This window comes from Delphinapterus leucas, chromosome 11, assembly GCF_059928025.1.
Source record: "Delphinapterus leucas isolate spDelLeu-1000000601 "Yukka" chromosome 11, BTC_Dleu_Yukka2, whole genome shotgun sequence".
NCBI lineage: Eukaryota > Metazoa > Chordata > Mammalia > Artiodactyla > Monodontidae > Delphinapterus > Delphinapterus leucas.
In genome coordinates, this window is record NC_143139.1 from 47,001,058 (window position 1) to 47,017,919 (window position 16,862).

Consider the following 16,862-nt stretch of genomic DNA (forward strand, 5'->3'; position numbering starts at 1 on the left):
TAATTTGGTGTAGTACAAGTGTGTCATCAATTCTCAGAGGACTGTGTTTGTTTGTGTATTTTTGTGGGATTCACCGTCTTGACTAGTACAGTAAGGAAGAGGGAAGGAGAAAGAGTTTTTCTTTTCTCTGCATTTGGGACGATGCTTCTTTCTGGTGACCTTCTAGAAGTGACGAGCAGAATTGAACCAATTGATTTCTTTTCAGCGGCTCCTGTAGCTCTTATCTAGGTTATATTTAACTTTGGGTTCATTTTTGTTCCAGTCAGCACCAACTTCATGATCGGTGTTCAGTGAATATCATAACAGTAACATCCAATTCTAAATACGAGGGCTTGAAATAGCGAATTCTGTGGAGCTTCACAGGGAGGTTTCCTTAGAGAGAATCTTCATGGCGAGTCTTTACAATGTCATAAAACGTGACGAAAGTGATCACTTTCAGCTCTGCCTGTTTCAGCTAGGTGTTATCGATCCTTCATAAGAAATGACTGCAGTTAACATCCCCACGATGCCACTGTCATAAAATTTATATATGTTTGACAAGAGGAATACCTTTTGGCATGTTTGTAAATAGTCAACTCATACATTATTAATGATACCTTTAGTGACTATTTAAATTCTATTGAATGTGATATTTTTATCGACCAATATATGATTGACATGATTCCCATTTGGTAGTTGTACAATATAATTTTTTTATTTAAGTGTATAAAATTTGGCAAATATGGGAACTAAAAACATATAGTGTATGAATTGAAATATTACATCATTCTTTAAACATTTAAAATATATAATAGGTGAGGTGCTGTTTTCATTCTATCTTTGAAAAATATCTTCATGTGATTTATTGGCAACACAACCAAACTGTCCCACTTTTATGGGAACATATTCTATTAAAGAACATGAAAGTATGCTTCAATATTTTATCTTGATAAATAAATGAAAAACTATTCAAATATATACCAGCTCCTTTGAGGATCTTGTACAATAACTTTTATGGGAACTAAATTGTGATTTGGGAATTGAATAAAATTCCAAGCACACTTAAGGAACAAATACTTGGCCTCTAAAAGCCTCTGTATTTAATTAAACACGTGACCCTGTCTGTGTATGTAATGGAATTCCTTCAGATGACTCTTTCAAAAGAACTTTTCTCATTCAGCCCATAGTTTGTAGAATCTTGCTCAGTTAATGTCTGTCTGTTCATTACTTGTTTTTGAACAGCAGTAGACTTTTCCCAGAGAAGAGAAGAAATTTGTATTTCACATGTTAAGAAAGTCTATAAAATAGAACTATGTGTTTTAGTATCATAGAATCAAAAATGAGCTGAAAGGGACCTCAGATAACACTTACTCCTGCTCTGGCTTTTCACAAATAAGGAGACTAAGAGCCAGCGTGAATGTCACTTGCTTATAGGGTTACAACACTTTCATGACATTTATTGTATGTACTTACACTTTCCATGGTGTTATATCCTGTACGTGACATAAAGCAAGTTACAAGATATTGGAGTTATTTCAATCACTTGGTCATTCGACATTTCCAACAGTCACTCTTCCTTTCTGTCCAAGGTGATAGTACATTTTATAGTATAATGTTTTGAAGAGTATTTTTTTAATTAGTTGGTTTCAGTTAGTGCAAATAGTAACACTCTCACTTCTTTGCGAGGCTCTAAATATACTGAATTACAGAAAATTTGAGTTTGTTAGAACTTCAGGGACTACACGGTTGGTCTCTTTTCTACCCCCACTCCTAAATATTTTTCAAACTGAAAGAATTTACTGGGATCTGACTTAAGCCTGTAAGAGATTCTAAGAAAAGGTACAAAAGCCACACCGTTGGTTTGGTCTTTTCCTTGCTTTAGTAACCTTTGGATTTAGTTTTTGCCCTGAGGGAGTGTCTTCACTTGAAAAAGTTTTACCAAGCTAAAGATGGGTGGGGGGCTGGGGGATGTGTCTTTCAGTCCTGCAAGTCCTATAATACATGCATTGTGCCTTTTCTCTTCTCATCCCTGCTTGCAAACAGATCAAATCTATCATGACTTTATTGCCTCTCCTAGTACTTATTAAACAGGTCTAATAACCACCAACTAATGCTACCAACATATTTTCTCCTTATCTCTTGTCCCAGAACCCCAACTGCATTGTGTGTATTTTCTCCCTTTTTTAAGATATCATAGGCAAAATTTTACCAAATATTTTACATTTTTCTAACCTCTTCTAACAGGGTCCTCACCACCAGCTGTCCATCTCTAAAGCCAATGCCACATATTTTAGGATTTCGTTTTAAACACCCAACCTCAAATTTTGCTGGGGCTGACAACAACAGATACCTATTTCTTGTTTTTGCTACCTGAAGGCTATGGATCAGCTATCACTCTGGTTGTCTCTGGTGAGCTTGGCTGACCTCCAAACATACTCTTATTTTTAGCGACCCAGACTAAAGGGACACGTTCTCAGATTGGAAGGTAAAGACTACGGGTGTAAAGTCAAAACATGCAAACGTTTTAAGCTCACTCTTGGACATGGACTATACATCATTGGCTTATATTCCATTGACAAAACAAGTCCAAAGTCAGGGGGTATCGAGTATACTTTGCCTGCAGAGAAGCACGACAAGGATGGGTAGGGGGCAAATAATTACTATCAAAAAATAAAATTAAAAATTTAATTCACTTGTAAGTGTATAGTAGAAGAAACAACTGATAACTTGACTAGTTTCCGAAGAGTTTCACAGCCCTTCTCTTTGAAGTTTAAATCCTGACCGCTAATACCATTTTCTTGAATCTGCTGAATGGTTACTTTTCTGTGGGCTCCAGCTTTTGTTTCCTCTTCCTATTTTGGCAAAATTACCAAATTAGCAACTAATTGAGTGTCTCCTGAAGTCTTTGAAAAGCACACAGCTGGAATGGATGGAGGGCAGAAAACTCAGGCAAGTGACCACAAGCAAAGCAAGTATTCGAACAGGCAAAACACAGGAGGGTGGAGACGGGGTGGTGATATGAACACTTCAAGCAGTTCATGACTGAAAATTAACATGAAGACAATAGAAAGTGTATAGCTCTTAACTCTGTAAGAGCCTAGTTCAAAACAAATGCTGCAGGTGGACTTAAAAGATAGTTGACATGGTTGAATTTCATTTTCATTGTCTGAAAAATGGAGGTAATAGCTACTAAACAGAATTACAAGAAAATTTATGTTAAAGTATCAACTGTCTTACTCAATGATGCTTACTTGTAACAAAATAGGTAACAGTAAATGTTATTTATATAGGTAATTGGTAATCAGCTAATGTAATTTATATCTAAATTTAAGTGTGGGGACCATCTCTGGGTATATTCTTTACAACTTATGCAAGAGCCTCATAATCTCATTCAGGCATAACTAAAAACAAAATGACATAAAACAAACAAAAGGGGAACTTAAAAAATGGAGGTGAGATCTTTAAATAAAATACAGCTTCCAATTTCACTATATAACCTTACATTTTTGAAATGGTTGTAGACTAGTTAAAATTAAAATATTTTTCAAAGTAGTTATAAAACCGCAAACTAGGGCAAATCATTAAATGTATAATATTAACTTAAAGTATTTTATATATCAGGATATTACAGGGGACTTCCCTGGTGCGCAGTGGTTAAGAATCCACCTGCCAATGCAGGGGACACGGGTTCAATCCCTGGTTCGGGAAGATCCCACATGCCGCAGAACAACTAAGCCCATGCACCACAACTACTGAGCCTGCGCTCTAGAGCCTGCGAGCCAGAACTACTAAGCCCATGTGCCACAACTACTGAAGTCCGCGCGCCTAGAGCCCATGCTCCGCAATAAACGAGAGAAGCCACCGCAGTGAGAAGCCTGTGCACCACAACAAAGAGTAGCCCCCACTCACCACAAGTAGAGAAAGCCCGCGCACAGCAACAAAAACCCAACACAGCCAAAAATAAATAAATGAATAAAGTATGCACTATGATAAATCAAAAAACAGATATTATAATAGTATTATCCTAAATTTGAATAGAGAAATATAATTTTTCTACAATCCTCACCCTCTTACTATGTCCTATTTTTTTCTTTTTATGTATCATTTTTGTCACATATTTTAAATTTTGCAGACATATGAGCTTTTCATTAAATATTATATAATAAATATTTCCCATGTTATAATTTTCATAACTATCACTTAATGTATGTATAATGGTTTATCAAGTAGATGACCGTAATATATTCACTCACTTTCCAAATTTGGGTCTTTAGGTTGTCTTTAGTTTTCCCATACCATAAACATGATTATTCAAGAGACATAAGGGGCAGCGGTCATAGAATCATGAGGCTACAGCTGACAAAGTGGTATGTCATAGATGGAACTGAATATGTTCAGGATTCTGAAAAGAGCAGTGGTTCCCAGGTAGCTTCAGCCGTTCGGTAGGCAGAGGAGTCAATAGACCATGATGGCTCAAGAACTACAGAGAGTTTATTACATTTATTGCAGCCAACACTTGTAGGTGTGTTGGAGGAAGAGCTAGACCAGCAGCATTTACACATTAGTGGGCATCAGGATCACCTGGAGGACTTACTAAACTGCAGTTTGCTGGGTCTCACTTCCAGAGCTTCGTTCACTAAATCTGAGGTGGTACCCCAGAATCTACGTTTCTAAAAAGGTACCAGCTTACGATTATGCTGCTCAGCTGGAGCCACACTATGAGAGCTACTCCATAAGATCTGTAAGCAGGGGCCAATTCCTTTTTACCTTAGTTGATTAAAATTTAGCTAGCAGAAAAAAAAGCAGTAGAAAAAAATTATGAAAATCCTATGTAAAATACAAATAGAACTACCTGCTACAACTCACAACCAGGTTAACAACTAGGGGGATATATTTATATTTCATAATAAAGTTTTGTGTTTCAGCATTTTTGTAAAGTTTTGAAAAATGAGATATACTTATTATGTAATTAAACATTTCAAAAATATATAACTACTTTCCAAAGTCACCTATTAATAGCTTTTTAGTATTGCTCTAGATAATTTGTATGCAGATAGAAATATGTAGACCTAAGTCTTCACGTGTAAGTCTTTATGTGTGTATTCAGAATAAATGGAATCATATTTTTTATAGCTTGCTGTTATTGCATTTGTATACTTTTAGCGATATTATATATCAGTGCATATAGATCTACTTCATTCTTTTTACAGTTGTGTAGTACTTTATTATGGATGTGTAGCAATTTACCCATTTTCCTAGTGACTTTCAGTTTGCCACAGTTACAAATGATGCTCCCCTGCACATCTTGTACACGTTTCTTTGCAAAGTTGTGCGAAAGTGCTTATAAGAGAGACATCTTTGGAATTGCTGGGTTCATGACTTTCATAAACGGTGCCATCACTACTGCTATATTAGTTTCCTAGGGCAGCTGTAACAAATTACTACAAACTTGGTGGCTTAAAACAGTAGATATTTTTTTTCTCACACTTCACATGGTGTCAGCAGGACCACACTCCTTAAAGAGGCTCTAGGGGAGAATTTGCTCCATGCCTTTTCTAGCTGCTGGCACCAATCAACATTCTGTGGCTTGTGGCTGCATCACTTTCTGCTCTGCCTCATTTTCATATCACTGCCTACTTTCCATGCCTTTCCTTCTGTGTGTCTGTCTCTCTCATAAGAATACATGGCATTTAGGGACCACCTGGATAATCCAGGATAAACTTCTCTCTTAAGATCCTTACTTTAATCACATCTTTTGCCCTCTGGGCTGCTATAACAAAACACCATAGACTGAGTGGCTTTCTGGAGGCTTGAAAGTCCAAGATTAAGGTGCTAGCAAATTCGGTGTCTGGTGAGAACCGGTTTCCTGGTTCATAGGTGGCCATCTTCTCATGTCCTCACATGGCAGAAAGGAGATTTCTTGGGCCTCTTTCATAAGGGCAATAATCCCATTCACGAGGGCTTCACCCTCATGACCTAATTGCCTTCCAAAGGCCCCACCTTTGCCTTCCAAAGGCCCCACCTCCCAATATTATCACACTGGGGATTATGTATCAATTTATGAATTTGGCGGGGGGAGGGGGAGGGGACACAAACATTTTCAGTCTGTAGCATTCCATATCTGGTCTTCTAAAATTCATGTCCTTTGCACACACAAAATACATCCATTCCATCCCAATAGTCCCAAAGATCTTAACTCATTCCAGATTCAGCTCAAACTCTGAAGTCCAGAGTCTCATTTGTATCATCTAAATCAGATATGGGTGAGACTTAATGTATGGTTCATTCTGAGGCAAATTCCTCTCCATCTGTGAACCTGTGAAATCTTCCAAATATAATGGTGAGACAGGCATAGGAGAGACATCCCATTCCAAAAGGGAGAAATGGGAAAGTAGAAAGGGGTAACAGGTCCCAAGTAAGTTCAAATTCCAACATTAAACCTTAAGGATCAAGAATGATCTTTGACTGGATGCTCTACCTTATGGACCCACTGGGACTGCAGTCTCACCCACACAGCACTCACGGGACTGAGTTCCCTGGCTATGACTTTCCTGGGTTTGGAATCGCATTCCAATGATCTTAAGAACAGCTCCATCCCCGGGGTACACTGGACATCACCCTAGTTGGGGCTTTCTGTAGTAGCCCCACCCCTGCAGTTCTCTGCCTGGGCTCTGCCCCTGTAGGATGGGCTCTTGTACCCATAGCTCTCCCTGAGTGAGAGCTCTGCCAGGCATCTTTTGGAATCTAGGTGGATGCAGCTATGCCCCCACGGCTCTTGCACTCTGTACACTGGCAGAGATGATAGGGGAGTGTGGACACTGCCAACGTTCGCCACCTGTGTCCTCCATAGGGGTGGCCACCATGACACCAAACCGCAGCCCATTGGATCTGCACCTGAGGCAGCCAAGGAGCACAGAGCTGGAGTGCAGAGAGCAGAGCCCATGTTGTGAGGCAGCACCTGGCAGCACACCCCAATGTCCCATAGGTTCAGGCAGCCCCTCCTTTGAATTCACTGTGCCCTTGGGACCCTTTTACTCTGGGCCTGTGATGGGAGGGGCAGCCCTGATGATTTCTGAATTATCTCTGGGGTTATTCTTCCATTGTTTTCCGCAATAGCTCCTGCTTCTGCTGAGATGGCCGATTAATAATATCAAATGGTGTTTTGTCCATACACTGAGTTTCTTCCAATCATATATGCTCATTCTGTTCAATATGGATGGGCTGAGAGTTGTTCAAATCTTTAAGCTCTGATTAACAGTTCTGTCCTTTTGTCATTTCTCTCTTCTCTCATTTTACTGTAAGGCGTCAGGAGGAACCAAGGACACTCCTTCAACACTTTGCTTAGAAATAGCTTCAGCTAAATATCCAATTTCATTACTCACAGTTCAACACTAGCACTCGAAGATGAACACAATTCAGCCAAGATTTTTGCCTCTTTATAATGAAGATCTCCTTTCTCCCATTATCCTGTAATCCTGTAACATATTCCTCATTTACGTCTGAGGCCTCATCAGAATGACCTTTACCCTCTATAGTTCTACCAACATTCTGTTCAGGATTACTTAGGAAAGCTGAGGTTTTCTCTATAGGTCTCCTCTTTTCTTTCTTGGCTTTCACCAGAATTGCCCTTAATGATCGGTCCACTTATGGCCGTAGCCTTTTTCTAGCATGCACCTCAAAACTCCTCCAGCTTCTACCCGTTACCCAGTTCCAAAGCCATTTCCACATTCTTAGGTATTTGCTGTAACAGCACCCCATTCCCAGTACCAACTTTTATCTTAGTATGTTAGGGCTGCTATAACAGAATACTGTAGACTAGGTGACTTATAAATAACAGAAATGTAGTTCTCACAGTTATGGGGGCTGGGAAGTCCAAGATCAAGGTGCCAGCAGATTCAGTGTCTGGTTGGGTCCTTTTCCTTATTCTTAGACATCCGTATTTCAATGTATCCTCAGTTGGTGGAAGGGGTAAGGGAGCTCTCTGGGGGTCTCATTTACAAAGGCACTAATCCCATTCATGAGGGCTTCACTCTGATGACCTAATTGCCTCCCAAAGGCCCCACCTCCAAGATCATTAGGTATCAGTGTATGAATTTTGTGGGGGGTGGGGTGGAATATAAGCATTCAGTCTATAGGATCACATAAGGTATATTACAGGTCCTGGAAATTAGGACATGGACATATCTTTTTGAGGGCCACTATTCAGCTCACTACAACTGCTTTTACACAATTCTAAAAGTATAGTATTATAAATCAGAGGAATTGTCTGATATGGGATATTCATCCAATTCTTCATAAATTTAGGTGCTGGTTCATATTATTTTTTCTAATTCTCCCATTACAAAAACATCTGCAGTTAGTTTGACCCTTGTTATCAATTAGCATTCTCAGAGTCCTTTAACTACAGCACGAGTTTACACCTAAAAATAGGTTTTGTGTTACTAACATTTTGGGGGCTATGCACTATTGATATCTCTGCTGTCTAGTTGTCAAAGTAAATCAGTCGGTAGGATGTAAAAGGTGGCCCACTTTGAAGAATAAAATAACCTCCCAGGATTAGATTCCAATTTTAATTCAATTACATGTTAGAAAAGAAAAGATTTGGTTCTGTTTAATTCCCATTATAAAACTGAGTGAGTTGTCACCTAAACTTAAACATTGTACATTAATTTGATGTTACTGTATCCTTTGTATAAGAAAGAGGGAATGGAGAGCAAAAAGACTAGTTCATTATTCTCTAAGGAACGTACTAATTCCTATAGGTGAAAACATAGTTCACTTTATAGGTAGGATGTGAAACACAGCTCATGCTTTATCTATAGGCTACCTAAAAGAATTTATAGTGAAGGCGGTAGTCTCCAAACATCTGTTGATTTAATTTGGGACTTAGTTTGCTAAGTACATTATTTCTGGGCTATTTTGAAGCATAAACTTCTGGATTGCGTAGACTGTTGATAAGGGTTCATAAAATTGATACAGCCTGGTTAGATTTAGGAAGTTGAAGAGTTATTATTCACCAAGTATATAAAGGCACATTCTGATATTCTGTACAACTGAATGAGAAAAGGGCCTTGAATATAGCACTAGGATCTAAGCATTGACCATCACTTCAATAGTTCCTTTACTCCTTTGTCCTATACTTTCTTCTCCATAGATTAATCAACCCATATTGATTTCTAGAAGGGAAGGCACAATTCTTGGGCTTCAGCACATCCTACCACATAAAGTTTTTGAAAAACACTTGAAGCAGACAGATGTTTTCGGTAGTCATCAAGCCACATTTTTGTTAACGACAATGATATAGTCTATATACTCAAAAACATTATAGAAAGGACATGTAAATAAGCTGGAATAATGATGCATTTTCTAAAGACTTTGAAGGATAGTTGGCGTTTAGTATTCCAAAGAACAGGTATTTGAATTCTGATGGACAAGACAGACAAGCATATGTACAAGAATAGAAATTTGGAAATTCACCATAAAAATAAAACAGAAGGAGTATATTTATAAGCAGAAAGAGCAGCCTCCAAGTTGGTGTGTTAAGGTGGAATCAGTAACCATGGGCCTAACAGAAAGATACTAGTCATGGTATCAGTGTGATCACTTATTGAATATTACACTTTGGAAAAATCTCTTCGTACCTCCGATTCCTTATGCTCTTGTCTATAAATGAGATTAAAAATACCACTTCCTCTTAGTTCGTGGGATTATGATAACTAATGGAATCTTTTAAAAAAATTGAAAGCTCTAAAGCATTTTTTAAGCTCCCTGTTATAAGTAAAACCCATCATAAAACATGTGGCATATATGTGAATTGCTAACAAACCAAATTATTGATAGCTGATACCACAGCCCAGCTTCTAGCTATAGTAATTAACACTGCTTTTGTAGGGGAGAATAAGCTTTAAGCTTTATGCCTACTTGGACTCAGTCTCCAAAATTGTTTCTTTCCTGAATTAAAGGAAACCTTTCCTATATTAAGGATTGTTGTTTCTTCTCTTGGTTTTTTCATCAGACACACAAATTTTAAAACACTGACTTTCATTTTTAAAACTAAGGACCAATATATGCACTGTACGAGTTTATTTGCTTAAATGTGTATAAAAATATGATAGTTTAATAGGTATTGAGAAAGAGATGTAAAATAGATTAATATAGTTATAACTATCACAGAGGATTCCTGGATTGTTGGCCAATTTGTTGAAAAAACATCTGGATATGGGTTGGTCTTCCTGGAGGAAACTAGACCCGTCAGGTTAATAAAGCTCTGTGACAACTGTGTAGAAATGTTGGTGAGCATTTAAAATGTGGCCTTGTCATGTTTGCTTGTTCTGGCCCCTATGCTGACCTCCATGAACCATGATGATAATTAAGCATAGATGGAGGGTCAGAGCCCAGTTGTCAGGAATGCCTGAGGCTTTCCTCTGAGGCTTTGCCCTAAACTCCAGGCAACTCTCTCTGCCAGAGGAAACTGACAGAAAATGTATTTCCTCCAAATATAAGAAGGGTTTTCTGCATTTGGATGGGCCGGTTACTTGTGGTAGGGTGGAGCTGCCACCCTTAAATTACTCGGCTTAAAAAAGTCACAAAGGCTTCCAAGCCTCTTGGTAGGTCCAGAGCAGATGTAAGCCTCTTCTCCCTGCTGTTATCCCAGATGTAGGAGACCTACTGAGTGTGAACTCTCCATTCCTAGCATAAGTTAAAACTTTAATTCCGGCCTTATCTATTTCTCAGATTTTATCCATGACATTCTAATTCCAGTACTAATCTTCATTCTAATCCCCACCCTCAGTTTCTCACTGACTAGGCAACTAGATCACAGGCTTTCCTCATCCTCTCATACAAACCTCATTTGGCCTGGTGGTTGCATCGACTTCAACACTTTAGGATAAGTGGCCCTGGATGCAAGGCAGGCAACTGGGTATTTAACTGACAGAGTTAACTTTTCCTTAGCTTTGATCTCGGCAAAGGAATGTTTGACCCAAGCAAAATAAACCCTAAGTACTAGCATCTGTATACTCAGTACCAGATTTAAGTTGAAATAAAGGCATTTGATGTATTAGAGAGATTTATTAGCATATTCATCTATCACCCAGATCTGATTAAGACATTTGATTTCTAAATCATAAGATTTCTAAAATACTTTTTGTTTCATTTTCATGACTCAGTGTGTCTCATTGTAAGGCATGTATATTATTGATAGTATTTCTAATAACTGTCTTTTAAATTTTATATTTATTTTCCTTGTCAATAGATATTTTATTAGTTGAATTTCAGAGTAAATTATTTAAATGAGTATAGGGAATTATTTGAGTGACAGCTAATGAATGCCAATAAATTTCCTTCTCACAATGGTAGATATGTAATTTACCATTATTTATTTAAAAAAAAACTAATCTTCATTTCATACTTCTAATTTTTTTTCTCCTGCACACATTTCATCATTTTGTTCATACCTAATAATTCAATCAATAGATTGACAAATATATATGCACATATATATATATATTCAATTTTGTTAATTATTAAAACAGGGTCAAAATTTATTGGGTGAATTAAAGGTAGTGACCCTAATGAGGCTTCTGGATCTCAATTATATATGTAACGCCTGTTTTTCTATTTCTTTAGATAATCCAGAGTCTGCTCTACCTCTCTTCCTTTGTATTGCCTTCAAATATCACACTTCAAGCAATAGTGACAAGGTTTAACAATATCACACATAATCCAAAGAAATCTGTTCAAGAGAGCATCTGTCAACAGGTAAAATTATACTTTTCACTCTGTTTTTCTTGATTATGCCCACAAATAAAAGGAACAAGACACGACAGACATAAGTTGTATAAAATATTACAGAATTGTGCACAGGAAAATAACGTGAGGCCAATGAGTGTATATGAATTGGGTCTGAACTATTGGTTAACTCAAGGGTTGTTAATAATGAACAGGTGATAATCTTGGAAGTGGCATTTTTCAAGGGTTAATTGATTTTGGTCTACTCTGCAATGATTCAGCTAAGAGATTGTAAGATGTCAATTTAAATGGAAGAAACAAGACAGCTGGAGATAAGGAAGTGAAGAGGTATCTGAGTGGTGACTTGCAACCAGGAGGATGCAATTATAATTAAAATCAAGTAAATATGCTGGAGAAAGAGTATAAAAGATCACATACTGAGATAAACTGGTGAACTATGAAAAAATAATACAGAAAACAAAGTACTGAGGAAAAAATAACTCCATCATATAATGCTTTTTTAAAGGCCACTTCACTTTTCTATGAGCATAGATTTCTGTCTATAAAATGGAAATCCCAACATTAACCTAGATCATTAGTAAATTTCAATATTAATAGTAATAACATGATTTGAATATTAGTAAACTTCAATATTTATATTGATATAATGATTTTAAAATAATGGATTTAAGATTATTTAGAAATGTTATTTATGATTTGTGAAATGGCTGAAAAATAAATCATCCAGTTGTATTTCTAAGTGTTTACTCCAGAATATAGAGGTGATAAAAGGTACAATAGTTTAAAATCATAAATTAATAATGAAAGATGTTTTAGATTCCTTTATGCAAGCAGGAAAATTGCAGAATGAGGACTTTAAACCTCATGATAGTTTTTATACTCTGATAATACAACAAAAAGTAGTTTACCCCTTACAAGTGCCATTTGGTATTTCTTTAGTATTATTCTAGATTTATTTGATTTCCACACAATAAGAAATTTGACTACCTTAAAAATATAGTAACAAAATTCAATAATATATAAATTCAGATTATTTAGACAACTTTCAAAGACCGAGTGCTATTTTCAGCTGGTTTAGCCAGTACTTACAATCTGTCTCTTTCCTTCTCTGTCTTCCTTAAGCATTATACTTTTTAAAAGATGCTATTTCTGGGCTTCCCTGGTGGCGCAGTGGTTGAGAGTCCGCCTGCCGATGCAGGGTACACGGGTTCGTGCCCCGTTCCGGGAAGATCCCACATGCCGTGGAGCAGCTGGGCCCGTGAGCCATGGCCGCTGAGCCTGCGCGTCCGGAGCCTGTGCTCCGCAACGGGAGAGGCCACAACAGTGAGAGGCCCGTGTACCGCAAAAAAAAAAAAAAAAAAAGATGCTATTTCCAGTGCTCATATGCTGTAAATCCATCATGTTGGATTAACTGATGACCAAAGAGAAACCAAATTACATAGATAGATAGATAAATTTTTATTGTTTCCAATAAAGCAAAAATGATTACAAAAGCAGACCATAAACATTCTGAAGACATTCAAATCTTTTCAAAATCATTCTTTGACGAGATACGGTGTTTTGGATCGATCTGAACAGTTGGCATCTGTAGAATATTAATGAGCTTACAGAAGGTCCCTGCTGTGATGTGTCCATTTTTGAATAGGATATACACTGTGTGCATTATTTGTCTGTGGCGAAAACTTCTCATTTGACCTTAATGCTATAGTTTTCCTGACATTTTGGGTAGGTTTCTAACATACAAATGTATCCATGGAGAGAATTTTTCAAGTTATTTTCTTACAGTCTTGAAAATTGTCTTTGACTCTTTTGACCCATAAGAATATTTTAGACATGCAGAGAAGACATAATAAAAAATACCTAGTTTTTTTTTTTTTTGGCTTGTTTCCTCTTCTAAATACATTAACCAAGAGTATTATTTCTAATTCTATTTATGTAATTTTAAGAGTCAGCAGTGATTAGTGAAATCCAGTCCCTGACATTATTGTTTTACTTGGGTCTAGTTTCTAATATTTTCTGAGCTTTAGTCTTATTTAAAAGATAGGTACAGCATCTTATAGGGCTTTTGTGGAAATTTAACTGAGCAAATAAATATTTAATAAGCACTTAGCAAGAGTACTCAATATTTGAGTCAGAGATCCCTTTATTCATTTTTGTATACCTATAGATTAGGTTATAGGTTTGTTAGATTATAATACATTTAAATCAGTAAGGTAAGAGACAAGCAGTTTGAACTTTTGAAACTATTCCATCTAGTTACTGTCACTATATCTAGAGCCATATTGTCTGTGTGTATGTAGTCAGAGAGAAGTAACTTGTTATCATGCTTTTGTTGTATCTTCTTGGAAAAATAAAATGGATTTGCCTTCCCTCTACCATTTAAAACTTTTTAAATTATAAAACATTTCTATTCACAGTCCCTAATAAAAAGGTAGATGCCTTTGTCACTTCTACCCCAACTTCTGAAACAATAATTTGAGGTGGCTTTCCAAACAGCACTTCTAAATGTATGGGTATAAAAACAGATGTAAATGGATATAAAAACAAAAAACGGGAGGGAGAAGGTACTTTCTCTGTAAACCATGGTGGCAATTGAAGATTTTATTTGACAGTATTTTATTCTGGTTTATACTTTTGCATTTTCCATATTTTGTAGAAATTGGAATGCGCCACTTATCTAATCAAAAAAAAAAGAACTTAAAGACAAATAATAAAAAATAATAATGAAAAAGCAGTATATACAATTAGATCTATATGATCTATATGATTACAATATTATTTACATTCATCAGAAATATAGGAATATAGAAAAATAATGAAAAGAGATATGCAAAATTACTAATAATATTGTGTAAGGTTAGTGTGATTATGTACAATTTCTTTCTTTTCTTGGTTTTCTAATGGTATTCTATTACAGGGATCAGCAAACAATAAACCTTGGTCTAATTTGTAAATAAAAGTTTATTAGAACATCCACACCCATTTTTTTATAGTATTGTCTGTGGCTGCTTTTGCGCTAAAACTATTAAGATGAGTAGTTATGAGAGAGACCATACAGCCTGCAGAGCCTAAAATATTATCTCACCCATTACAGGAAATGTTTGCTGATTATTGCTTTATAACTATATCAGTGTTATAAAGTGAATAAAATAAAATGTAATTGTTGATCTAATTCAAAAATAGAATAGAACCTTTACCACAATTATCCAAAAGGAGAAATAAAAGAAGGCAATAGAAAAAGCCAATAGATATGCCAAAAACCTACGCGAGGATTATTCCATTCCTTGGTTCAGCATTAAACTGGAAGGAAAATCCAGAACTATAAGTATCAGTTAATGAGATCGGGACAAACAAATGGTGATTAAGTACTCGAAATCCTAGTCAGAGCAATTAGGCAAGAAAAAGAAGTCAACATCCAAATTTAAATGGAAGAAGTAAAATTGTCTGTTTGCAGATGACTTGACCTTATATTATAGAAAACCCTAAAGACTCCACCAAAAAACTGTTAGAACTAATCGACAAATTCAGTAAAGTTGCAGGATACAAAACCAATATATAAAAATCAATTGTGTTTCTAAGCACTAACAATGAATTATTGGAGAGAGAAATTAAGATAACAATTTCATTTACAATAGCATCAGAAAGAATAAAATACTTAAGAATACATTTAACCAAATAGGTGGAAGATCTATACACTGAAAATTATAACACTGATGAAAGAAATTGAAGACAGAAATAAATGGAAGGATATTCCGTGCTCATTGATTGGAAGAATTAATATTGTTAAAATGTTCATACTACCCAAAGCAATCTACAGATTCAATGCAATCCTTATCAAAATTCCAATGACATTTTTTGCAGAAATAGAACAATCAATCCTAAAGTTAGTATGGAACCACAAAAGGCCCCGAATAGCCAAGCAATCTTGAGAAAGAACAGCTGGAGGTATCACACTCCCTGATTTCTAACTCTATTACCAGATAATAAAAACAGTGTGGTATCGTCATAAAAACAGACACATAGATCAGTGAAACAGAATAGAGAGCCAAGAAATAAATCCATGTATTTTGTCAATTAATTTTTGACAAAGGTGCCAAGAATATACAATGGGGAAAAGATAGTGTCTTAAATAAATGGTGCTGGAAAAATTGGATATCCACATGCAAAAGAATGAAACTGAACCCCCATCTTACACTATATACAAAACTCAACTCAAAATGGATTAAAGACTTGAACATGACCTGAAACCATAAAATTCCTAGAAGAAAATATAGGGGGTAAGCTCCTTGACATTGGCCTTGGTGATAATTTTTTTGGATTTAACATCAAAAAGCAAAGGCAACAAATGCAAAAATAAACAAGTGAGACTACTAAACGAAAGCTAAACTAAAAACTTTCTGCACAGCAAATTGTCCACAAAATGAAAAGGCAGCCTATGAAATGGGAAAAAATACATGTAAACCACATATCCAATAAGAGGTTAATATCTAAAATATACAAGGAACTCATACAACTCAATAGCAAAAAACACAAATAACCCAATTTTAAAATGGGCAAAGGACCTGAATAGATATTTTTCTAAACGAGATATATAAAAGGCCAACAGGTACATGAAAAGGTGCTTAACGTCACTAATCATTAGGGAAATGAAAGTCAAAACCAAAATGAGATATTACCTCATACCTGTTAGAATGGCTGTTATCAAAAAGACAAGCAATAGCAAATACTGGCAAGAATGTAGAGAAAACAGAAGGCTTTTATGCTGTTGGTGGGAGTGTAAACTGTTTCAGCCTCTATGGAAAAAAGTTTGGAGGTTCTTCAAAAAATTAAAAATAGAACTACCATATGATTGAGCAGTTCTACTTCTGGGTACATATACAAAGGAAAGGGAATCATTATCTCGAAGAGATATTCCCATGTTCACTGAAGCATTACTCACGGTAGCCAAGATATGGAAACAAACTAAGTGTCCATTGACAGATGAATGGATAAAGAAATGTATATACACACACACACACACACACACACACACAGTGAAATATTATTCAGCTTTAAAAAATGATGAAATCCTGCCATTTGGGACAACACGGATGAAACTGGAGAGCATTATGCTAAGTGAAATAAGCTAGACA

At 36.2% G+C, this 16,862-nt stretch overlaps 1 protein-coding gene across 7 annotated transcripts in view; it reads left to right on the forward strand.

Annotated features, from left to right (window-relative positions):
* Positions 1-16,862, forward strand: part of SLC16A7 (solute carrier family 16 member 7) — a 175,189-nt gene that overhangs the window by 84,328 nt on the left and 73,999 nt on the right. For 6 of the 7 annotated variants that reach the window (XM_022571659.3, XM_022571661.3, XM_089920958.1 and 3 more), the window contains one exon: positions 11,608-11,739. The exons of the other annotated variant lie outside the window; for it this stretch is intronic. The gene's annotated coding sequence lies outside the window, so the exon portion shown is untranslated. The remainder of the gene's footprint in view (positions 1-11,607; positions 11,740-16,862) is intronic. 7 annotated transcript variants of the gene reach the window in all.